This window comes from Astyanax mexicanus, chromosome 21 (assembly GCF_023375975.1).
Source record: "Astyanax mexicanus isolate ESR-SI-001 chromosome 21, AstMex3_surface, whole genome shotgun sequence".
NCBI lineage: Eukaryota > Metazoa > Chordata > Actinopteri > Characiformes > Acestrorhamphidae > Astyanax > Astyanax mexicanus.
Genome location: NC_064428.1, coordinates 25,555,415 through 25,581,580, shown reverse-complemented (window position 1 = coordinate 25,581,580; position 26,166 = coordinate 25,555,415). Strand labels below are relative to the sequence as shown.

The 26,166-nt window shown below is 39.6% G+C and overlaps 1 protein-coding gene across 6 annotated transcripts in view; it reads left to right on the top strand.

Annotated features, from left to right (window-relative positions):
- bcl9 (BCL9 transcription coactivator) overlaps positions 1 to 26,166 on the top strand; it is a 162,150-nt gene that overhangs the window by 115,031 nt on the left and 20,953 nt on the right. For all 6 annotated transcript variants that reach the window (XM_049470168.1, XM_007251350.4, XM_049470166.1 and 3 more), the window contains one exon: positions 8,105 to 8,177. The gene's annotated coding sequence lies outside the window, so the exon portion shown is untranslated. The remainder of the gene's footprint in view (positions 1 to 8,104; positions 8,178 to 26,166) is intronic.

Sequence of the window (26,166 nt, the reverse complement as noted above, 5' to 3'; positions counted from 1 at the left end):
TAAAGGAGTAAACACGAGGTAACTGGTTGGGCAAGTTCTTGTGAACGCACGTGTCGAAAGCTGTGCTCATCAGTCCAACACATTTGTTTTTTTTGTTTTGCGCAGATATTATTTCTATATTATTATTATTATATGTATATATTTGCAGTTACAGTTGAATTCATGCTTTTAATCCCCAAAAAATGCTCCTAATTCTCTTAAAAAAAACATTTAAATGCCTAATTAAAGGGCCGATTACTGTTGTTTTGCTGTTTTCATCAGGTTTTGAGTGGTCATCGCTGACTCAGCTCTTGATTGGCCCGGACGCAAGAGAGCACACGAGTGGGGGTGAGGCTGACGTCATGGGCCCTGCATTGTTTAATAATGCGGTATATATCGTCAAAAAAAAAATAAATAAATAACATTTGCAATTTTTTTCCAATATCGTGCAGCCCCAATGTTTATTATTAAAGTAGTGATGAATAACCTTACATAGCATTAGAGATTGTCTTTTTGCATAGTGTGGCACACTAACTGGACTCAGACCTTTTGTTTATCGACCACATGGGCAAAAAAAAAAAAGTGGCCACCTGGATTTAAGTAAGTAAATAATGTGGGGTTGATGCTGCAGTTGGTCTGCAGGTCTAGGTTCATCAAAAAATGAGGTCAGCTGAATACCTGAATATACTGAATATAGACCAGGTTATTTTATCAATTTTTATTATTTTTTTTCTTCCCTGATGGCACGGGCATATTCCAGGATTCATGGGGCTGGAATTGTGAAGGAGTGGTTCAGGGAGCATGAGATCATCATATTCACACATCAATTGTTCATCACAGAGTCCAGATCTTAACCTCATTGAGAATCTTTGGGATGTGCTGGAGAAGGCTTTGTGCAGTGGTCAGACTCTTCCATTATCAATGCTGCAAGATCTTGGTGAAAAAATAACTAATTAAAATAAATCTATTGACATTGCAGAAGTTTATTGAAACAATGTCACAGTGAATGTGTGCCACAATTAAAGCTAGAGGCCAACCAAATATTAATGTGTAAGCATATTTTTTGAACAGCCCTAACCTTGCTAAGTCTGGCAGCTTTGTATATTAGCAGATTTATTAAAATAGATGTGAACTGATCCTAGTCGACTGTCGAATATCTCTATATTGGAGTCTGTTTCATTTCTCAAAATTTCATTTCTCCCACATTAGATCTTGCTTCATGAATGGATCAATAGAAATGCTCCAACATGAATTGGAATACAATTTCTTGGGGGGAGGTACAAGGTTTTTTGTGTGGCAGGGACAATATCGAGGTTTAAACAGCTGCTGGTACGTTGATTATGGAACAAGTTATGCAAGTGTCTTTCTCCGTGTTTTGTCCGTGCTCTCTAACTGCTTCTCTCGTTGGTTTATCTTGCATGGATAGGTCTTGCTGGACATCAGGCTGTTAGGATGTGTGTGTTGATGTAGAGATGGCTGGTCTGGGAGGAGGAGGAGGAGGTCTAAGATGAAGATGAATGCTGGTTGTCCAGTGGGCTGACAGCGTCCAAAACACGTCTCTAAACTGCTGTCAGGCCACAGCCTGCTCAGTCAGTTTCCCCTTCTTTACTAACGGCACATATAGCCCCTCACCTCCTCTCCTGCCTCCATTCATCTGTCCGGTCTTCGCTCTTCCCTGTGTGGTGATTTGGGCTTGCGATTTTTTTGTAGTGCTACATTTTTGTTTGAAGCATCTATTGCCTTTTAGATGTGATGCACCAAAATTACTATTTCGGAGCAGTTACAAAACAACAATTCCCCAGCAGTGCAAGTTTAGTAATGAATTTACCTCGGCAGTGCTGTCCTAATAATGGATTTACCTTGGCAGTGGAATTTTAGTCATAAACGTGCCTCAGTAGTGCTCCTTGAGTTACATTTTTAGTTCCAGTTTGCACAGAGAAAGACAGCCTGTCCTATGGCAAACAAGCAAATGCTTAGGCTAAATAAGCTCAGCTAATTTTATTATCGTATCCCTCTACAGCACATATGTTTTAGCTCAAAAGCAGTTTATGAAGAAATGTATTATTTATTTTGTTTACGCAAATTTAGTGTAAAAAAATGTTCACCGCATTCCTACTAGGGGATTGTTGTATGAGTTTTATTTTGTCAAACTTGAGACTGGTTTATGCCTGTCCATGTATTGTCTGTCTGTCAGTCAGTCTGTCTCTGTCTAATCATGCTCTTTATCCCTCCATCTGTCCTCCTGTTCCATGTTTGGGAGGGTGGGATGAAGAAGCATGGTCTTCTGTTAAGACAGACAGACAATCGTTCTAATCTTGTGCTGCTTAGCTTTTCTCTAGCTCCTCTTTTCTCTCTCTCTCTCTCTCTCTCTCTCTAGCATGGGTAAACTGGTTTGTTTGAACGTGTGTGGAATGCTGTTGTGAAAGCTCAGCACACCAGGTTCATTTCCAACACGTCTCAAGTCAGCCAGCCGCTCACCAGGCAGTGATCTTTTTCTGCTTCCGTGTTCAGAAGCTTCTGTATGTGCATATATATCAACACATGGGCATGTGCGTTGCATAAATTCCTGGAATTCTTCTTATGGAGCTTCTGACAGACATGCACTGATGCGTCCAGCCATGGGCCAGTCTGTAAGGCTGTCATGTACGTAGCTGTGGTTTGTGTTGTGTATGTGGTTGTGGGTGAGCGTTACGTATAAGCTATTACCTGTCTATTATTCTTTAATGCTTTTAATTGGAGCTGTAAAACATTTCAAAATTGGTTGAGGTAATTTGTAGATCATAGGCAGTTGACAGAAGTGAGGAGACTGCTCGATTGGGATATCCCAATACAGTATAGTATACAGTACAGTTGGCTGATATCTAATCAGCAGATTTTTTCCCTCATTTAGTCAATCCTGAGTGCTGATCAGATCATATTGCCAAGTTAAGAATTATAGAATTGTATTGACACATACAAATGTATAATTTTGAATTAGGCTAAGGCAATTTGTAGATCATAGGACCTGAACAGAAGTGAGAAGAGACTGCTTGTTTGGGATATCCAGAGAATGCGTGCTCGTATGCCAAGTTTCAAGCACCTAATCAAAGTATTTAAACACATTTATCTCTGCAACAAAAACAAATGGTGGTAAATTTAAATACAGTAAAAAGTGGTGCTTTAAAGAAATGTCAATGTCTAATCAGCAGATATTTATCTCACGTAGCCAATCCTGAGACTCAATCAGGTCACATTCACAAGTTACAAATTATAGCAGCTCCTTGCAGGGCTCATTATTGAGGATTTTCTGTCATGGGAAGCTGCAGTTTCTTGTTCATCCTTTTAGATAGAATTCCAAAGCTTGCATTAGTGTTGTACAGGACTGCAGACTTGGCTCGGCTCGCCCCAGCACAGCTATTTTTTTTTCTTCCCTTATTTTCCCATGTGTAGAATGTGTAAAACTTAACATGCTTTGTAGAGTAAGCAAAGTACAGATTGTTTTAAGCATTAATAACTGGAGACCCCTCTTGAGAGTGCATCCTTTAGCCCATACAGTGATTTTAGCACTTGATACGTTCTACATTTCCACATAATTTTAAATATTACTACACCTGTTTAAGTTAAGATGTTGTCGTGAGTGAGGTTGAACAATGGTCAGTTTGCTTATGGCTGTTGGGGGTGTGCCATATTGTATCGTACACAATAATATTGCCAACCCTTTGAATATTATGAACAATATTATACCTTGAAATATAATGCCTCATCACCCACCCCTAATTGTCACATCAGGGTACTTCTTTTTTGTACAGTGTTAGTGTTTGTCTATCTTTCTACAGTGTCTGCCTGTTTGTCTATCTTTACATTGTCCGTTTATCTATCTTTCTACAGTGTTATTCTCTTCTCTTTTTTTTTACAGTCTTTTTGCTTTTAAGCTAAATAAAAATTCACTGTTCTCATTCCCATTTCCCAGAGACAGATTATATATGTCCAGTGTCATTCATTTTACTTTATTCCTGGGTATATGTAGTATATATATTTGCAGTGCATTAACAGTATCATGACATTCTGGATCATTGAATTCTGTTTCAAATCTGATAATGTTTTTTTAATAACAGTTAGGGGTGTAACATATCATACCATATATGCAATGCTAGAATGAAATTTTCATTTTATGCAGTAGTGTATTCTTGAAATATATTTAAATTAATATATAATTCAGTCTTTTGTCATATTGCCAAGAGTATTGCTATTGCAGAAATATCGTGATATAATTTTAGGACCATATCACCCACCCTTAATTGCTGTACCATAAATTTCCTTTCGCTGTAAACAGTGAATTTGGTGGAAATGATCATGACCGGCGATATTTGGCTGGAATTGTCCACGCAAACAAGTGACTATCAGAAATTACATCCACATTTAATACAGGAGGCCTCACACCACACATCCCACAGGTCCGTGCATAGTGCTTTAGATTTAGTGGGATATGGCAAAAATCATGGAACAGTAGTTGCCGTACCAAGACGTTTTGCATGTCTGTGCAGTATTATATTACCAGCTTATTTTTTGTGCTCTGTGTGTAGCCTAGCAACATTCCTGCAGATTTTAGGTAGCAGCTCCACATGGCTTTTCTTTAGAGTTCATCTAGAAACCAATTTATCAGCCAGTGCTGTGGGTTGTGTGTGCTGTTTTTCTACACATTTTATTTTGAACTGTATGCCATTCAGCAGCTCTGGGTTTTATTCCACGCAAACTGACAAATACCACCATGTGAGCCTTGACTTTTGACACTGTGCCAAATGTTAATTCAGATTTACACTGAAAAGCTATTTATTTTCCTCTTTTTGTCTATTAATGAACACTACTGCACACTGCTGTTTGAGTTTCTCTTACTCTGCCTCTCCTGAGACACTTTCTTTCTGGGTTTCTACCTATTTTCTGGTGTGTCTGTGTCTGTGTGTCTGTGTGTGTGTGTGTTTAGCCCTCAGGTGCCGACTGTTGAGTAATCCACATGAGACGTTTAGCTGAAAGTGGGAGAGAGAAAAGCGTATCTGATTTCAGAGTTCTCGTGTGTCTGTGTTGAAACGCGTGTTCCGCTGTAGTTAATGTTTGCCCATAAGTAGTGCCTGTTCCAGGTACTGATGAGAACTTCATGAAATAGCAAGTTTTATAATCGATTGTAAGGAAAAGGAAAAATAAAGTATTTATTACATAAGTTTGGAATGATCCCAGTGGTTACATTTCTCTGGATTTTTTTTTTTTTTTTTTTTTTTTCTTTGCATTACTCCAAACCGAAAGTGTCAAAAGTATTGACATTCATTACTCAGGTAGAGTATAGATACTAGTGATTAAAATACTTCCGTAGAACTTGAAGTATCAACTTAAGCTTTTTACTCAAGTGAAAGTGTAAAAACACATTTTTTCTGAAAGCCATAATGCATTAAGCTCCCTGTTTCAAAAGCATATATATGTCCATTAAAAATCAATGCATTTTCGTACAATGTAAATATATTAAAAAGCTTAGTTTAAGTATAAGTTTGAGCTCGGGTTCTCTTGAGTCTCTGCACAGATCATCTTCATACTAGGATATATGTGTCTGCTGTGTTCTTGCTGGAGTGTGGCGCAATGTGCAGGTGTGACGGATCACGTATAAACGAAGCAGAAATGAAAACAAGCTTGGATGAAATAGGAATATTGAGGCTATTTTTAAAATGTGAGGAGTAGAAAATACAGATAATTGAGGTAAAAAACTAAAAAGGTCTGAAAAATGAGTGCACTAAAGTATAGATAACCTAAATTTCTACTTAGATAAAGAAGTGTTTGTATCTCGTTACTTGACACCTCTTCTCCAAACTAGTGTGGACTGGTTCCATTTGGGTAAATCCCACTGAAGACCCATTACTCTAATATCTATACTTTCACAGTGTCCACTAGCTCATCGTCCTAGTAGCATAGAGACCTCTCCCACCTATCTTAAATTTATGTACTACCCATCATTTTAAAATAGACTAGGAATTTTCCCCGTTTAACATAGTGTTGGTTCAATCAAGTTTTTTATAAGCTGTTACCTTCCTAAGTTCCAGCAGCCAGTCTTGCACTGATGGCCCGACTGCACATTTCCAGACTCTCATTCTAATTTGGATCCAGTGAGAATCTGATCTGCTAAAGGGAGGGAAAGAATCCCACAAAACATAAAAACTCTGGACACAGGTCAAACTGCTCTCCCACTAATTCCAAGATATTATGCGCCCCTTTCTAGAAGAGTTGGACAAGAGCATTAAAGAGCCCTTATCTGTCTTTCTTCGCCAACTTCCTGTAGTATCCTTTAGCTCCATCCTATGCAGCTGACTGGGATTCCAGTAAAATCTGTGTAAAATCTTGAATTGAATGAGATGCTTTTTAATGTATCTAGACATCTGTTGAGAATTGCCAACAATCTTTGCCTGCAAGTCCTCTGCAAATAGGAACCCCAGATCTTTCTTTTACTCTGCCATCAGAGAAGAGAGAGCCTTATCGCCTGACTAGTTTATTAACAGGGAGTAATATATACCCAAAAATATATTTAATGTTGTTTTAAGTGAAAAGCATTTGATTCTTGTTTCTTTGACACATGTCCGGTGTTGGGTTATTTACTCCTACATTTACAGCATTAAACTGAAGCTCTAATCCAGGCCGACGTGTGAAAGTGCTTCACTGCTTAGCCAGAAAATATCCTTAGTTAGTTTGTATAGGCTTCAATCCAAAAGATACCACAGGCTTAGATACTGCCAAAAACAAGTCAGTATAGTTACCTAGATACACAGTGCTCAACACACACTGTGTACTACACTTTGTGTAAAAGCAAGTACCAGCTGTGAGATAAGTACAGATTTAAGTACTTGAAGTGGATAGGTCTTGAGTTGCTGATTTAAGATATCAAACGACTCTGCCGTTCTGACACAAGGGTATGGAGGTGCTTATCCGATTTTGGCTTTGTAGATCATAGTGCACTGTCAGGATTTCGCTACAATTGGCAGAAATTAAACAATTGGGTCTAAAAGTTGAAAAATAGGCAAGCATAAGAATCTGCGTCACTTTAAATTGTGATTAACCTTTAGTATTCTTTATCTCAGAATTTGTGACATGTGCTGGACAAACTGTCCATTCGTCAATGTCAAAAGTCAAAGACCTCACCTTGTAGAGTGAGTTCAGAGATGTATTCTCAATGGCAGAAAGTTTGACATTGTATTGCACCAGTGTATTTAATCCTAAAGCATTATCAGTACAGATTTTGAGATTTAGACAGAAGTTCTGCCATAAAAAAATTCTAGTCATTTTTAACAGGTGGTTACAGAATTATTTATCATGCTATTGTTCGCTTTGTAGCTTGTCTTTGCTGACTGCTTGGCTTTTACTTTTAGTAATCCTGACTCTTTAAGCGGGAAAATTTTGGATAAACTCTGTGAGGGGCAAGCAACAGCAGGTTCATGACTGGTGTGGGCAAGATATACCTCTCTTTCTTTTTCTCAGGGTGTAACAAGAATATAGCAAAGTGGGCTTTGTTTAACAGTCATTCCTATTAAGAAACTTCTTCTTAAAACACACGAAGATTCTTAAAATGTATTTTATTGAATTGATCCATCATTTTAAAAACAGAGCTGTAGAAATGTCAATGAATGAGGCCATTTGTACCGAAATCTGAAACGGACCGCTCACATTTATTTTTGTCTTTTGTTGTATGAACATTCCTACAAACCTACCATAAAATCTGCAGGAGCTGAGAGAATATTCAAGCTACATGTGAATGATTATCATAGGACACCGTTAGGAACCTCTACAACTCTACTATGCTTTTACATGTGTTTCCACTACTTCTGCAGGGGTAGCTTAATAAAAATTACCAAGAATTACCCAATATACCCATCATCGAATTCTGACACTTCTAGGTGCAACTACAGTGTTTTCCAACTATTTCTTTGGCATTTATTGTATGTTTAGTATGACAAGACATCACAAATCCACAACTGCACAAATTGCTGCTGTATTTTTTTAAAACCATTAACATTTTCTTTTCCTTTCTTAGTTACCACATCAGTAAAACACTGAGTTTATTTTCGTATAAATAAACTCTTACTAAAAATTCTCTTCTGCTTTCTCTCTCTTTCAGATCTTAGCGTAGTGTCCCGTTGCAGTGCAGAGACAGCCATGGCCACGGCTATATCGTGACACGCAGGGACATGGTGAGTACTAGCGCCGCCGCCGCTGACAACATGGCCGACATCTCCAGGGCCGTGTCAAACACGGGTCCCTCTGCAGGGGTCTCCAGTCTGAGAAAGTGAGAGCCATGTGTCAGAAAAGAAGGGAGGGGTGAGAAAAGGAAGGCAAAGGGAGGAAGTGAAGACTCTCGGCTATGGAGATTCCATAGGTCTGAGCCTTCTGAGTCAGCATGGAAGCCCTAGTGAATGTGAGCCAGGTGATCAGTGTTGTAGAGCACCAGCATCCTGTCTGGAAGATGCCAGGAGCTGTCATTTATTTACAATACTGACTGAGGGGAGTTACAGTTACAGGTTACAGAAGGATTAGACATTTTACATTTACATTTATGGAGTTGGATGATGCTCTTATATCTAGAGTGACTTGGGTTTGATTTCTGTTGCACAAGTATGTAGTGAATATAGGAGTCTTTCCCAAAGCCTAGTGTGCTTGTAAGGGCTCTAGGTTGGTTGTTATTCACTACACAACCCCATCCCTTACTATACAATGCCTTTAGGCTAGGTTTACATTATCATGCTAAAGTGATTTAAGTCAGATTGGCGTAATGTTCGTAAGTGGTCCTAGATCAGACAATTCTTTTCTTGCTTTTTGCTTGGATGAGTTATTGAGAGCTGTTGGTGATTGAAGTCAAAGTCTCTATAGGAGAATATGTTCACTCCTTGGCGGCCTTTTCAACTAACTGCACTGGATAGTTGTTTCCATTTACTAAAGACCAGGCTCCCATCTCTATGGATGAAGATAAGTTTTTTTATATACAGTTTTCAGCGTTTGCTTTAATAATGCCAAAAAAATCTTTTTAAAATTCCTTTTTTCATTGTTTTCTTGCTTGTTCTGGGGATTTTGTGTCAAGGTAGGGCTATCTATCTATCTGTCTGTCTATCTATCGGCCTTTCTATCGGCCTATCCATCAATCCTTTGGCCTGTCTATCTATTTATCTCTTGGTCTTTCTATCTATTTATCTCTCTGTCTATCTATCTATCTCTCCATTTATCCATTTACCTCTTGGTTTATCCATATTTAAAAATCTAATCAATCTGTCCATCTCCTGTCTGTCTATCCATTTATCTCTCTGGCTATCCAACTGTATCTACCTACCTACCTATGATAAAATTTCTGGGACAATTCACATTTTTTTTGGATATTCTTCTCCTTTGCCTTAAAGCTACAAGGCTAATGTAGATAATGACTGTTTTGAAGCTAGATTCCACTTACTTCTATCCATTTAAAGTTGGTAGACAAGAATAAGGACCAGATCAAGCCTTTCAGTTCAGTGGACTTTGCTAACTTTAACTATGCCTTACTAAACAATTATCTATTATATTAACTTAAAACTAACAAAATAAGTTAATATTTGCGTCTTTGCTGATTGACTACTTCTGTGGTAAAAAGAAAAGGCTGTGATATATATATATATATATTTTCACCAAACTGTTCCATTAAGGGCTGAATTGGAATTCTCTCAGTGGTGGAAATCCCAGCTGTGAAGGGGAGGAAATGAAATGGAATAGAGAAGATGGAGTGACAAAGGCAGTGTGACTAGAATTAGAATAGACCCCCGTTTTAGGCACATACTCAGCAATCCAGCGACTTGTGTGCGCAGGGAAGGGAAAAGTGCTTTGTGGATGACAGAAAATAGATGACTTATGGAAAATCGCTAAACGCTTGGCCGCCATGTCTGCGCTAGGCTACATGCCTCCTCCTCCTCCCTCCTCTGCCGTCGCGAGAATACTTTTCTCCTCTTCCCTGGTTGCACTCGAGGACACGCTTCAGACCAGGCTGGGCCAGAGCAGATCGCTTGTTGTGTGATTGATTTGTCACTCTTAGAGATAGCAACAACTAATAGCTGCTTATTTTAGTTGTTGGATTAATTCTGTTTGTTTTGTCTAATGTTTGTGCTGTTTGCTATTATTCTTTCCTTTAAAACTGTTGTATGTGCTACTATTTAAGTGATGTTTTTTGGTTGCCCTGAAACTGTATATAACACTTTATAGCAAGGGAAATTAAGACATTCCCTAAATTCTTTGTTTTGCAACTTGCCTGCTTTGCATTGAACATGCACCTAGAACTGTTGGTACCCTAGACCTGATGCATAGTTCAGTGTCCTCAAGATATCTCCAACCATAAGCTGCATTTCTAGGCTGTATATGAAGGGTCCTTTATAGTAAGAGACTGTAATGCTAGTCAGTACATTGTAATTTGTATGCATCAGGGTAGGTAAATAGCAACAATATATAGTTCAGGCAAGTGGATCTACAAATGGGTAAGAATAGTTATAAATTTAAAAGCGAGTTTTTAGTACAAAGTTCAGAGTTTAGGGAAAAGCTCATTTTAAGTGTTTGTTCAGCAGGGGTGGGACAAAATATCACTATGTTGCTTTATTTTTGTTTTAAATACTTTTTTTATCGATATGTGGCATCAAATATTGACATTTTTATTGAAACACAGGCACTCTAAAATCCCTAAGACTCACCCCCCAATTTAACTTACAAAGTACCGTATTTCACGGGCTTTAAGGTGCGTGGTATTATAATGCCATGTTGCACTAGATTATAAAACTAATTCTTTAAAAAAAAAAAAATCAAATATTTTTGTAAATCGGATGAGCGTTGGATGTTAATCTACAAATATCTCTCTTTAAATCTGTTTGTTTGTGTGAGTAAAGTGCTTCAGTTTATTAACAGTAAGCTTAGATTTCCAATATTTTAGCGAGGTTAGGAGGAGCAGAATTAGCCACGGTTAACAACTCTTAGCACTACTAAATGCTACCCGACAGCGCTACAGTTTCGAACCCTGAGTGTTCTGGTAACACATGGTGCTATCAGCTAGTGGTTTATACCACGTAGCTTGTTTTAACATGGAAAACACGCAGACTACAGTCCGGCATACTCACCTCTGAAAGGAGAAAGAGCTCACACTGCGGTTAGCGACTAATGCTTATACTGCTTCAGCCTTGGTGCAGGAGAAACTTCACTGAAACTCCTGTATAATGCTGCACTTCAGAGGAGTTGATTTACTGCTTCTTACAACCTGGCTGGTAAAAGTCATACATAAGGCGCACCGGATTATAAGGCACACTGCCGATTTTTGGGAACATTAAAGGATTTTAAGTGTGCTTCATAGTGCCAAAAATATGGTATTAGGCATTACAATTTTTTTGAGAATCTAATAAAATTAAGATCTTTACAGCTGCTTGAGAACAGTTTTGTTCCTTTAGCTGTGCCTTTCTGAGGAGAATATACAATTCCAGGCTGGTCCATACAGAGATTTTTACAGAGGTTAGAGATTGGAACAGTTGTTTACATCCTGGTTCTCATATTGTACAAGCGAAATCTTACATTTGACACTAAACACACAATTTGAACTGCAGTTCAGTCCAGTAGACCACCGTGTTGGTTAATGGTGAGGCCAGCTGGAGCAGTATATGCCGGCTTGTATCGCTTTAGTTGCATTACAGTAGCCAGTGGCCATTTTGTGGATCGCTTTCAAGGAATCTTCCCTCCAGAATTGTCCTCTCTGGTCGACCGGCAAAGCCGAGCTGATCAGAATGCATCATCAGAATCTGAATCCTGCTCTGAGCTCCCTGAAGCCATAATTATAGTCTCGAACGTGAACTCGGGCTTTCAGGCCCGCCAGGACGCTTGAACCTGTGGGAGTCTTCAGCATGGTGGAGCAAGCTTCGCTTTCTTTTGCTCTCACAGCCTCTCGCTCGCTCACTTTCTCTCCTTTAGAAATTGCAGTTGAATCTGCTGTTGAATCTGCTGAAAGCCTAAGTCCTTTCTGTCCGTTAGCAGAGAGGGAGCGAGGTGGAGGCAGAATTAGATTTTGATTTTATTGAAAGTGCCGTTTAGTGTATAGTAAAGCCCTTTATCTATAAGACTGAGACTGCCTGCACACCATTTTCTACAATGTCTACGCTGTAGCCTTCGCCGACCTTCGAAGACATGTAGCTATGCATTGCATGATTTAGACAGCAGCAGCTGTAATTGGTCCGCTAAGCCTTGTGTTCCCGCCTTTGTGGTTTGAACTGTAAAGCGATGCAGTTGCGGACACAAATGCATTAGTGTAAAAGCGCACAACAGCATAGGGCACTCTTGCAGGCTACGCTATAGAGAACGCATTTAATTCTTTTCAGAAGTAAAAACCAACCTTAGAGCTAATACAGATAAGAATAAGAAAGCTTTAAGGCATTCTCAAGCCTCAATATGGTTTCCAGTCCACAGAGGTAAAGATTTTGCTATTTTGTTTGGCAAAAAATGATTAAACTACTAATAATAAAATCTACATTTCTTTTGTTCTAGTACTTATTTATTAGCCCAGTGTTTTATTCAGTTCTCTATGTGAACAGTTTAGTAACCAGGCATTGTTTGACTAAAATCACACTGATGACCAAGGTTTGCAGATTTCACCTATATATTTTAGCTGTTAAAGCTAAACAATCCTTGACCTAATTTACACCATTTGGCCGGTCTCAAAATTGTTGTGGTTCGAGATCTATCGTTTCCCTATAGTTTTAAGGAGTTTAAAGGAACAACAAATATTGCAATAAGGATTCAAAGAAAACATGGTGGTGTGATCTTATCCTCAAGCTTTAATATTTTCCAAGCTATTTTGGTGCGTTAGGATTTTTGAGATTCAGTACTGCACTTTTTAGTCCAGTCAAACAGGATTCTGGTCTGGATTGTTTTCACACTTGATGTGATTTGTTTGGGCACTTCTGCATACAGTAATTGCACAGTGAAGCATTCTAAAACAGCTGCACTAAGACCTGCAATGGAAGATGCTCTCAGTCTGGACCCAAACAAACCCTGGAACAGTTGTGTTTGGTCAGAATGTGATCTGATCCCAATACAACCACAAATTTGAGGTAAATCTTCTGTTGCAGTTTAACCTGGTGGAGTACCTTGATTATTACTACAAATGTAAACAGATGCCATCTTTGCCATTGTTCCATGTTAATCTGCTTAAATATACATTAGCCCAGAACACAGGGGCTTCTTTCTGTATTTACTTTCTTGTTCTGCCTTGAACTGCTCTCACAATAAGCAGAGAGAGCATTCCTTTATAGTTTGTTGTGATGCATTTTGATGCTGTGTGAAAACGTAAAAATTAGTGAAAATGGCAGCAGTGCATCTCAGCTTGGTTGGAGTTGGACTTTACTAAGAAGAATTAAAAGATGGACTTGAGGAGACGGAAAATTAGCAGTTAATGAGGCTTTTCAGTAGTGGAATAGCAAAGTTACCCCTAAAATGTTAAATCACAATATTTGATCATCAGTATCACCCATAATTCTTATAGCTGGTTATTTTGGTTGGATGCTTCACACGCTTTATAAAGTGATGTTTGAAAATCATTATGGACAGAATAAATGAGATTTTAAATTCAGTTCTGTACTGACCATCATCCAAAATGTAACCCTATAGCAGCCAAGTAGAACAGAGATGGTTCAAACTTCAGCGCTGAAGCTCACCACGTAATATTAACTCTATCTCACAGGCCTGGAAGTACGGGCATGAATCCACACTAATTAAACATACATGTTTATATACGCAGATCCACGTATTTGCGTTTGTGAGCACGCCCCTCATGAGTGTTCCATATCCCTGCAGCCAGTCAATAATCCAGGGATTGTGGGTGGGCTTGTGGGCTTGTGTGTGTCCCCTTTTCCCTGCAGGCAGCCAAACACAGCAGACAGAACGAGGGGGGTGGGGGTCTAGGAGAAAGGGGGACAGGAAGGTAGGAGGGGGAGAAATTGAGAGAGAGAGAGAGAGGGAGAGAGTAGGAGTTCTCACTGATCAGTTGTGGCTTAGCTTCAAAGTGGGATTTACATAATATGCCTGGCCTTTTTAAAGCGAGCACAAACAAAGAGGATATGGTGTGTGTGTGTGGGGAGGGCTGGGGGGAGGGGGTTTTCTTATATGTATGCTGGTCTGCTTTGGCTAATACCAATAGTGCCCATCTCATTTCACTTTCTCTCTTTCTTTCTGACCACTTTTTCTAAATCTCACTCTCTCTTAACTTACTTAATTCACTAGGACTATAGTACTTAATATTTCTGACCTCCACTCTGTGCCCACACTTTGACTCTCTTCTGCCTGACTCTAGTACTTGCTCTGACTCATTATCTTATTTCTGCGCTTATTAACACTTGTACTCTCTCTCTCTCACACTTTCTATTTTTCTGACTCTAATGGTCTGTGACTCTTGCTCTGAGTCTTGCACTTACGCTGTACTTTTTCTCACTATTTCCTTCTGACTCTAATGGTACCTGTTCACTGTGCTTTGAGTCTTGCAATAAAACTCTGTACTGTTTTGCACTTTCTTTTTCTGACTTTAATGGTCCCTGTTCACTCTGACTCTGTGACTCTTGCTTTGAGTCTTGCACTTTCACTTTCGTTCTTTTCCCTTCTGGCTCGCATGGTCTTTGTTTGCTCTGACTGTGACTCTTGCTCTGAGTCTTGCACTTGCACAGTACTCTCTCTCTCTCTTGTGCTTTCTCCTTTTGACTCGCATGGTCCCTGCTTGCTCTGACTGTGACTTTTGCTAGGAGTCTTGCACTCGCGCTGTACTCTCTCTTGCACTTTTTCTTTCTGACTCACATGGTCCCTGCTCGCTCTGACTCTAGGACTCTTGCATTGAGTGTTGCACTCGCACAGTACTCTCTCTCTCTCTCTGTCTCGCACTTTATCCTTCTGATTCGCATAGTCCCTGTTTGCTCTGACTCTTGCTCTGAGTCTTGCACTCGTGCTGTACTGTCTCTCGTGCTTTCTCCTTCTGACTCACATGGTCTCTGTTCGCTCTGACTTTTGCTATTGAGTCTTGCACTTGCACAGTACTCTCTCTTGCGCTTTCTCTTTCTGACTCAGATGGTCCCTGCTCGCTCTGCTTACTCTTGTAGTCTGTCCCTTAGTCTAATATTCTCATGTGTGTGACAGTAAGGCCCAGTCCCATTTCTTTTGTATCCCAAACACCTTGTTTTCAAGTGTAACCCATCTCCTTGGAACATATGTAAAAGGGTAAGGGGTGTACTCCTCCCTGTAAGATTTAGGACAACCCTTCAAGACCTTTAGAGCATCTATGTCTTCTTTAGACTTTCATGATCACTTTTTCTTTCTGACTTTAGTTGGTTGTTTTATTTGATGTTCAGTTGAGAAAATAGGTTGACCAGTACGTTTTTTGGCTCTCAGTCACACGACATCGCGTTCATTAGCTCTTCTATTTGTGTTTGCGTTAATCTCTTCAGAAACTATTGCCCGAAGTGTTATTACGGTAAACAAATAGCTATTTTTTAAAAGCATGGAGACTTACCTCAGAGATGTTAGAGAACTCAGAGTCTGGACGGGAATAAAATTATCAGATGAGTTCAGAGAAAAACAGTAGGTAATTCAGCCTGTAATTTTCTCAGAGGACAAACAGAAAAGAGAAAAAACACATACATGGTTGTTCCAGACTGGAATAAAATCACAGAGGACCCCATAACCCTCAGAACCCCCTGAAAAACACATTCTATCCAGGCTATTGGGCTGTTAACGCACTCTTGGAGTCTCTCTCTGCCTCTGAATCTTGTGATCACTTTTTCTGATTCGCTGTCTTATTTCAGGAATCTTTCTGAATTTATCAGTCTTTCTTGCTGACTCACTTTCTTTCTGACTCATTCTCTCTGCCTAATTTTTTCTTTTATTTGTTGTTTAGTTATATTTTGGCTTGCTTTAATGGTTTCAGTTCATGGGTTTCTGTTTACAAAGAGTAGTCGAACATTTCAATTAAGTGTTTTCATTTATTTTGCTTTGCTATTATTGCAGTGCACTGTGAAATCTATCACTAGTGTACGTTTCAATCGTTCAGTCACATGAATGGTTTGACCCATCCGGTAAAACCCTGTGCAGTACACACCTATCAATATAGCCTTTCACTCAAGGCAGCCGTGGACCACTGAAAGCGGTTTGAATGAAAGGCGGCAGGCTTTCAGAAAAGAGTAAGGGATGTATTATTGATGGTTTTAAATTTCTGTTCACTGTTTTGAGCATTCAAATTTTTTTTTTTTTTTCGACAATAATGTATTGAAATTGCTACCCCCTCACAGATCAGTGGTAAATCTCTGGAGAAATTGCGTTCCTCCAACTCCTGGATGATTGTGTTTTTTAAGGTGGAATAAGGAAAACAATTTGAAAAGGCTCAGGCTTAGATAAGTCCCTGAAATAAGAAGCGTATGAATATGAATGTCCCTTTCTTCTCGCTTTGGTTCTGAGGGTGAAAGGCTTTCAAAGTCAAAGCGACTCGGCGTTTTAGGCGGCAAGAAAGATTTCTTTTTAATGTGGATGCGACACTAGCTGGAAGTGTGTGTTTACCCGCACACAGGCGCATGCACACGCTCTTCGGGTGGGGGGTGTGCAGCCCTTGAGCAATGCAAAATGGAAGCGGGAGTCAGTGGTGTGTTTGCTTTGCTTTAACTGAGTCACACAGGCAGGACCTTTCCCTGTAAACAGTCCATTACACAGTTCATATAGCGATATTGGCCCACTGGCCCCGTGGCACCCGGCACGGTGAAAGCTTTGTGTGGATTAAAGCCTGACCGATTTCAGTTCTTAGTCACTGATAGTAGGTTTAAAGAGCTAAATGTTCTGATTACAGATAATGTCTACAGATTTAATGTTTATGGTGTCAAATTAAACAGTAAACTGCTAAAAATTATAGTATTTTTTGTGCATAAGAGTAGCTTTGTTGAACAGTGGATTGTCTAATACAATTTGGTACTAGTAGTGGGCAACATGGCAGAAATATATAACAGAAATATAGGACACAATCAGGCAAACACTTTGATGCAGTCATGGAAACCAGTAATCTGGATATTTTTCACATGCAACATGTAATCACTAAGTTTCAGTAAGGTTTCCTAACCATAGCTAGGTTGTTTGGGCATTTTAAGTCATTTCAACATTCGATTGCAGCATTGTTCATGTACAGCTTGGTTTTTAAGGCAGCTTGTATTTAAGATGGCTATAAAAGAAGTGTCACGCTACAACCTGCTAACGTGAACTAACATCAGTCACAATGGTTGTGTAGACCGGCCACAGCCGTTTTAATACCTCGGCAGCAATGAGCATGATAGAAAAATAAGATAGAAAACAAAAGTGGCACACACTATTGAGAATAACCAAATTATTGATTGCCACTTTGTCTCAATCTGGCAACCTGTGTGAGCTGCAAATCTTGAGAGGGGCAGACAGGGCAGATAGCTCTCTCTTGTCTTTGGAAATTTGACTTCTGTACCCACTTCACACGCTTGTTCTCATTAAGTGCTGATGTTAAGTAAACATACAGTTGACACAATGCAAATTGTGCATTAAACTTAAAAAAAGGCATTTTCCACTTGGTTTGGTTTCTTTACACACAGTAAAAAATTTAACTTTTAAAAAAAACGAGTCACTGCTAAACACATGAAGTTTCTCTGTGCCTATTGATAAGATCTGTCTAAGGGTGGTGCAAGAAATGAAATAAAGGAAGAAGGTCCTGTGTTCTGGACTAGCGCATGTTTCTGTGCTGTTTACATGGAGCAATAGCAGAGATTAATAGTTGGCATTTATTAATAGGTGGAATAATTATCTGGACAAAATGCACCCAGTTATATTACACCTGTTGTTTAGCTCAAAATTGCAGAGTACACATGATACACAAGTCTCTCAAGAATCTCTGTGCAGTTGTTTTGGTTCATGTTTGAGTGCGATTACTGCGTTTACACCTGCCAAAACAAATCGCATCATGTGAAATAATGAACCAGAAAAAAAGTGCATCCGGCGGTAAACTGAAGTAAACTTTAGACATTAAACAGATCTTGACTGATCTAGGTTTGGAGAAAGTGTTGAATTTTATGAGCTGCTTCAGCTCTGAGACAGGGTAAAAAGTAAGTAAGTAAGTAAGTAAAAAGAGGGAGAGAAAAGCAGTAAAACAGACACTGATGAGCACACAAACGGATATAGGTGTTTGCGGATATATCTGCAGGTCTGCTTGATGTAGGAGTGTGTTGCATTCTGCTTGTGGATATGGTAAGCAGGGATTCCCCTCTCATTGATCTAGACTAAAAGCACTTATCTGCAGCTTGCTCCGGCACACCGCACTCATTCTTCAAATTAAACATTACAGAATAGGCAAATGAATCCTGTGGTTTTAGTCTCAGCACATTTTTTGCCTCTAGGGTTTTTCCCTGTTCTGTGCCATCGCTTTTGGCATAACGTTTTGAATGTTGGGCACATATCATTATCCTGTTAATCAATGAATGTTAATTTTTTTTGGCATATGTATATATATTTTTGGACAATAAATCACATTAAATAGAATGTAGAAGTGTTCAGTTTTTGTTTTATCCTGTAAAGCTGCTGATTTGTTTAGTAGACAGTGTTTAGCGTGACTTTGTGTATGACACGACACACTATGTTAACGAAAGTATTGGGACTTCTAATAGATTTGGACAATAAATTTGGAAACTAGAGTAGACTGTATTGTGGGCTGTGGAGGGCTAGCTCTGTTTGCCACCTTCATTTGGGATTCATATTGGAGTGCTGTCGATGCTAATGCCACTGAAGTGATGTTGGATGAGGCTTGTGTGCTGACACTGAGGTAGGGATGTAGGATGAGGCCTGTAGCTTGTGTGCTAACACTGAGGTAGCAATGTAGGATGAGGCCTGTAACTTGTGCGCTAACACTGAGGTAGCGATGTAGGATGAGGCCTGTAACTTGTGCGCTAAAACTGAGGTAGTGATATGGGAAGAGGCCTGTATCTGGCAGGCTAACACTGAGGTGGCGATGTAGAGTGAGGCCTGTAGCTTGTGTGCTAGCACTGAGGTAGGGATGTAGGATGAGGCCTGTAGCTTGTTTGCTAACACTGAGGTAGCGATGTAGGATGAGGCCTGTAGCTTGTTTGCTAACACTGAGGTAGCGATGTAGGATGAGGCCTGTAGCTTGTGTGCTTACACTGAGGTAGTGAATTGGAACGAGGCCTGTAACTGGCACGCTTACACTGAGGTGGCGACGTAGCATGAGGCCTGTAGCTTGTATGCCAACACTGAGTTAGTGATGTAGGATGAGGCCTGTAGCTTGTATGCCAACACTGAGGTAGTGAATTGGAACAAGGCCTGTAGTTTGTGTGCTAACACTGAGGTAGTGATGTAGGATGAGGCCTGTAGAGATTGTGCTAACACCAAGCTAGTGATGTGGACTGAGACCCATAGCCATTGTGCTAGTGCCATGGTATCCTTATGAAATGAGAGGTGTAGCCAGCATGCTAATGCCACTGGAGCGATGTTGGTAGCCAACAGGAAAATGCCAAGTTATTAATGTAGGACGATGTCTGTAGCTAACACTGTGATAGTCATGTTGGTTGAGGCCTGTTGCCACTGTTCTTAAATATGATATGATATATGATGGTGTTGATGGACAAGGAAAGTAGTTGACCATGCTAGCTAGTGGCTAGCGTGCTAATCCAAAGGATTATGCCGGTAGCCCGTGTATTTCTTCATTTTGCAATGGATCATTAGGCCATGCAGTACAAAGCAGGCCTTAATAAAACAGTTCCTTTATTTATTTTTTCTTTATTTATGTATCAGCTCTCTTTAAGTAAATCAGTAGAACACTCAGGCTTGTGCTCTCAGGGCTTCGAGGATCTATTGCCAAATCACAGCACTGATGTTCTTCACAATAACACACTCCCCCTCATGTTCTGCTACTTAAAAATCCCTCCTGAGTGCAGGGATGTCGAAGAATTTGACTCTTTCTTGTTTGTAAAACTGACTAATCGTATGTAGGTGTGGGTTTCTGTCTCTGTGTGTCTCATTGGCTTTGGGATTTTTGTGAGTGTGTTCTTGTGCTTTGTGTTTGTTTCCAGCCCACGCTCTGAAGTATGTGACCCAGCACTTCCCTTTAGCCATGAAACCTTACCTGCTTACCTGTCCTTTTCAGGCCCTCCTACCTTTTAGGCTTTGCATTTGGTTGCCATGTCCAGCTCTTTAACCTCTTTATGCACTATGTGTGTTCATCATGGGCTGGGCAGGAAGTTTTTTGGAAGCATTTTGGAATGAATGTTTGTGTAGTTCAGGCTTCATGCCATGACACACATCGTAAGTCTGTTGAAAGTTTTCCTGAACAAGATTTCTTGTGGAATAAATCAGTGCTGTCTGTGTGAAATTTCTGATAATAAGCTAATAAGCTATATAGTCACTATTCTCTCTGTTCAGTACATTACCCAAAAAATCCAAATGTTGGAACACACTTATTAATATTTAAATTTAAGGGTTTCATTTAGTCCCATTGTCACAAATACATACACTTAAGCACTTAGCCATGCAGTCTGCCCTCACCATTAAGCGTGGGTAATATTTTTAAAAATGAAAGTATTTAGAAACTACACAAACTCTGACCACGTAAAGCTGAGACAGACCATGTTCAGTAACTAACATTTGGTGCTATTGTTGAACCGCCACATCTCTATTAGTCTTCGGATTTGATGAGGTCTTTGTCTCATTGACTGACTCAAATATGTATTCAAACAAGCTAAATGTATTTTGAGTCTTCTATTACCATATTTTTGCACTATAAAGCAGACCTAAAATCCTTTATTTTTTCCCCCCAAAATCGTCAATTCGTCTTATCAGGTGTGCCTTATGTATGAATATTGCCAGTCAGGTTGTAAGAAGCAGTAAAGCAGAGTTTCAGTGAAGTTTCTCCAGCACTGCGGGTGGAGCAGTTTTAGCAATAGCCACTAACTGCAGCGCTAGCTCTTTTGTCGTTCAGAGGTGAGTATATTGGACTGTAGTCTGTGTTTACCATGTTAAAACAAGCTAAGTGGGACAAACCACTAGCTGATAGTGCTCTGGCTTACCGGAACACTCAGGGTTCCTCAGTATAGCACTGTTGGGCAGCATTTACTAGCACTAAGCACTAGTGATGGGACGATACACTTTTTTCAGCTCCGATCCGATACCGATATAAAACTGATATAAGATTGCCGATACCGATACAAATACCGATACTTTTAGTTTATTAATAGTACTATGATTAAGGTTAAATAATGAGGCTGAAACAGACCACACAGCCCTTTTAAGAGTATCCACAGGTGCATTTAATGTAAATGCATTCAAAAGTCATTTATTTGACACACTTCATATGCAATTACACAATAGTTTCCTTTCAAATAAAATGTTTGAATTTTTATTCAATATAAAAAAAAGTAAAATATTAAATACGTTAAACATTAAATTCAGGGCATTTTTTGCAACGGTTGTGCAGGAGACTTTTATTTTGACAGGTAGCATAGAGGATTAGCTGCAATAGCTAACGGCTAACTGGCGATGCTAACTGTATTTCCGAGCTAAATTAATCACTGTTTTTTAATAACAGATTGATTTCTTAGTGCTGGTTAGGGTTGGTAGGATCTGTGGTTTGATATCAGATGTGGATTATGGCTGTAGTTCACTTAAGATAGTTATTTATTACATTCACAATGCTGGAATGATTTTGCTAGCTAGGCTAACAGACTGCAGATCTTAATGGAGATGGCTAACGGCTAACTGGCAATGCTAACTGTATTTCCGAACTAAATTAATGACTGTTTTTTAATAACAGATGGGTGTGTTTGTGCTGGTTAGTGTTTGTAGATGCTGTGGTTTTATAGGATATGTGGATTATGAATATAGTTTACTCCAGTCTGTAGTTATAATACCTTCACAACACCGGAATGCAGCTGCTGTCAGTTCAGTGCTAATGCTAGCTAGGCTAACAGACTGCTGGTGTTAATCTGTTTACCTCTCAGACGCTGACTTTACGTGTACCGTTCTGCTGTACAGCGTTTCCAAAGTGAAAACTCTCCAGATAATGGACTTTTTTTGTAGATAAACAGCTAAAGTTACTCAGTCAGCCGCAGACTGAAGCTGCTGGGGGTTCAGGGTAAACTGTTAAACTGGAATCCTGATCAGGGATGCGTTTTGTGTTAACGTTATGGCGGGTTTATTGTTCAGCTCAAGCTTTGGACTGGAATATGGATCGGTAAGTGGATCGGCAGCGCCTGCCCGATATCCGATTCGTCGGATTACGTCAATATCGGCCCCGATACCGATATTGTATCGGATCGGTCCCATCTCTACTAAGCACTGTTGTTAACTGTTGCTAACACAGTGAAATCTAAGCTTACTGTAAATGAACAAAGTGCTTTGTTCACCCAAATTAACAGTTTTCAGGAAGTCTGTGTAGATTAACATCCAGCACTTGTTTATCTTTAAAAGAAAATGTTTAAGAATTACAGTTTTGTTTACTTAGGTGCCCCTCACCCACTGCAGTGAGACCCGCTGAGTTTGCCAAGGCAAACATGGCTGCACCATTGTTTCTTACTATTGCCAATTAAAATGTGTCTTATTATCCGGTGAGTCTTATGTATGAAAATAGACATTCATTGATGTGCACCTTTTAATCTGGTGTACCTTCTAGTCCATAAAAAATATATATATATATTAAGTTCACCATCTGCTACTACATGTAGGGTTGCCAACTCAGTGATTGTCACTAGGTTTAGACCCCCCTGAGAAGTATTTCCCAAAAAGTGACAAATCTAGTGGCTTTTTGTAGAACTCTACAGCTACTTCCCTAGAGAGAGAATCACCCAAACTGCCATCAGAATCTCTCTTGCGCTCTCTTTCTCTCTCTCAGCCAAGAAAATATTTATACATGAAATACCTATAAACATATGTTATCTGTAGCTAATGTATGCTGTTATGTTTATACATTTTACATTATTATTAATATCTGAATGGAGAAGGATGGAGGTGTAATCTGCAGGACAGTGGCTATCCAGGAACACAGGGTTGGTGACCTTTGGTGTAGGCCATTACTCAGAATGAAGGAGCTCTGATTGCATCTGCAAGCTTAAAAAGCTGGATTGGTACCTCCCTATTCATTATTAAAGTTGGAAAAATGTTTCCACTTGATAATCCATTAAGAACAACATTAATCCTGTATCATCTTCATTAGGAAAAACTAGAGGCGCTTTCTTACGTGCAGGCCTTCCAGCAGTTCTGTCTGGCTCTCTAGTAAAAAAAAAAAAACGGAAAGCTCAAATGTGAAAAACACCTTCTCAGTGTGTGTATTTGAGTGTCTGTGTGTGTGTGTGTTTCCAAGCTAATGTGCATTCTAGGCTGCTTCACCTCAGACAGGCGCGCGTGTGAGCGAGCGAGCGTGAGCGTATCTTGAGGCTGTGCGGCTTCAGGGCCCTGTCCGTACGTGTTGCTGTGGCAACGCTTTTGGTGGGCGTATTTGAGAGCAGAGCGGTGTCTCTGGCTGGGCAGAGGAAGAGCTTTGACGGCCAGCCTGTCTGCTGCTGCTGGAGGAGCTCTTTAAAAAAAAGCCTTTCTGACTGCGTCTCAGTGTGGTCTGTCAGTATCCAAACACTGCTGTTGGTCTATTTGTTTGTGGGGGGGGTGTCTGGTACCTTTGTGAGGACCAAATATTTTCACAAGCATAGTTGTATTAATGGTATTAGATTAGGGTTAGATGTAGTATACATTAGCTACAGTTATGTGAATAGAATGTCCTCGTAAGAATAGCAAAACCAAAGTGTGTGTATGTGTGTGTGTGGGGAGAAGGGGGGTGGTGGCTAGGCAATGAAACCGCTCACTGAATCAGAGCAATGGCTCTCAGCCTCTTCCCTGAGGCCTTTTAGCTGTTGGTCTAATGATGCTGCCAGTATATATATATATGTGTGTGTTTCTGCTTGTGTGTTTGAGTTTTAAACCAGCGGGGGTTTAAGTGGTGGGCTTGCGCTTTTGTGAAATGTCCTAATTTGGTGATGACTACAATTTATTAAAATGCTGTGCTGAATTGATTTTGCACTGAAACAAAACAAAAACAAATACTATACTTACAATCATTATAAGCAGGAGCACTCAAACCTTACTAATTCTAGTAAACACTTAAAGCACAAGTCCAAAGCGCTGCCACTATGATCGGTAGATCACTGGTTCAAATCCCGATCATGCAGCTTGCCATCAGCTGCCAGAGCCCTGAGAGAGCACAATTGGCCTTGCTCTCTCTGGGTGGGTAGATGCTGCTCTTTCCCCTCATCTTGCCTAGGATGATGTCAATTAGCACAAGGCGTCTGTGAGCTGATGTATCAGAACCGAGTCGCTGCGCTTTCCTCCGAGCGCGCTGTGATGCTACTCAGCAATGCTGCATCAGCAGCAGTTCAAAAAGAAGCGGATATACAGCTGAGTAGCAGCTGAATAGTTGGGACAATTGAGAGAAAATGGGGGAAAATAAAAAATTGATTTAAACAAATAAAAGCGGTAGTATTTTTAAATTGAAAGTGGAAAAAATATTCTTAAGTGAATGGTGTAAGTGTTCTGGCATGACCATCCACTTTGTCCTGATATATTAATTGTAGAAACATTGAGAGTGGTCTGGTAGGTTTGTTGGATGTAATTGCTTTCTAAATTTTAATAGTGTATAAATTTATTCACAATAACTTGCATTAAAATACACTAAGACAAGCTTGGTGTAATTACACATTCTCACCAGAGAGGTCTCTGCATTTCCCAGACTGTTGCTTTAACCTCAGACCTCGTTTACACCTGGTGGCTTCATGTGAATAGTACCTGGGTTGTACACTGATTACACTTTATAGTCAAATGCGTCTCCACACTAAAGTCTGATTGGTGTTTGGGACGAGATATTAAAATTTGTTTGTTACACAAGAACAAGTTGTTTCTGTGCAAACCCCCCTGTGCTGTGCTAAAAATGCTTGCTGGTTGTCAAGATTAGTTAGGCCAAAAAATAACAGTTTTGATGAATTATCTCAGCAATAGAGGAGAGTTTTGGTTGTTTGGTTTTGTGTGTTGAATGTGTCCTTGTGATTGAAACATTTACACTGCTGTAAAGTGACGCTAATGTGTCTCAGACCATGTTTTGAAGTGGTTTGTTTGAGTGATCAGTTATATCTGTTTTAAATTATTTTTTGATTGGTGTTTATACTTGCCGTTTTAGCTCGATTTGGTCTTATCCAGATATAGTTCCACAGCAGTGTTTTAAAATTCAGCAGTGTGCCAAAATAATGCATGGTGTTGAGTTTTTTTAAACTGCATCTCTTTATACTTCATATAAATTGATTTGTAGAATGCTAATTATGAGTTTGGCGAGTTGCTTTGTTCAGGTGTTGTGAATAATTCTAGCTCTCTGTTGGAATCTGACTCTCCTTCATGTACATGCTCGACCCAAAGCAAAATGAGTGTAAAAGATTATCCTCAAATTTCTGTTTATAAATAAGAGTTAATCTATTGTTACAGTAAATAAATAAATTCCCAGTCTAAGCAGTTGTCTTCGTACTGCTGGGTGATGTGCCTTCACACCAAGGGGGGTCAGATTTCGGCACAACACTGGTTCTTTTTTTTCCTCTTTGGTTTGTTTATAGACTGTCTCAACTTCTTGTAATTGGTCTGAAAATCTGAATCATCTAGAAAAGTGTTTTCACTCTGCAGGTGAAACCAGTCCATGGTTCAGTAGGTATAGATTGACCAAACTCCAGATCTTTGGTCCAGGCTGGGTTTGTTACTCCTTTTTACCGGACCAAACAAGGCAGGTGTGAAAGTTCCCTTAGATTCTCATGAATTGCTGTTCCATTATTTTAGTGATTATTCTAAAATGGTGAAATTTTATTCAGTTTAACATGTATTTGGTCAGTGTTACTGACATCCACAATTGTAAAATTGTTGACCATCTTTACATTGTTAGGGATTTCTAGGATATTAAAAGTGTGATTAGATTATACCAAACAGATTTCTTAGAGAAAGATACTTGGATTTTGATTGAGATTCTCCTTACAGACATTGATAATAGCTTAGGGGTTGGCTTATCCTTTATGTGAGTATCAGGAGAGAAGAGAGAACATTTTCAAAACCATTCCAGTTTACAGTTTGTGTTTAATC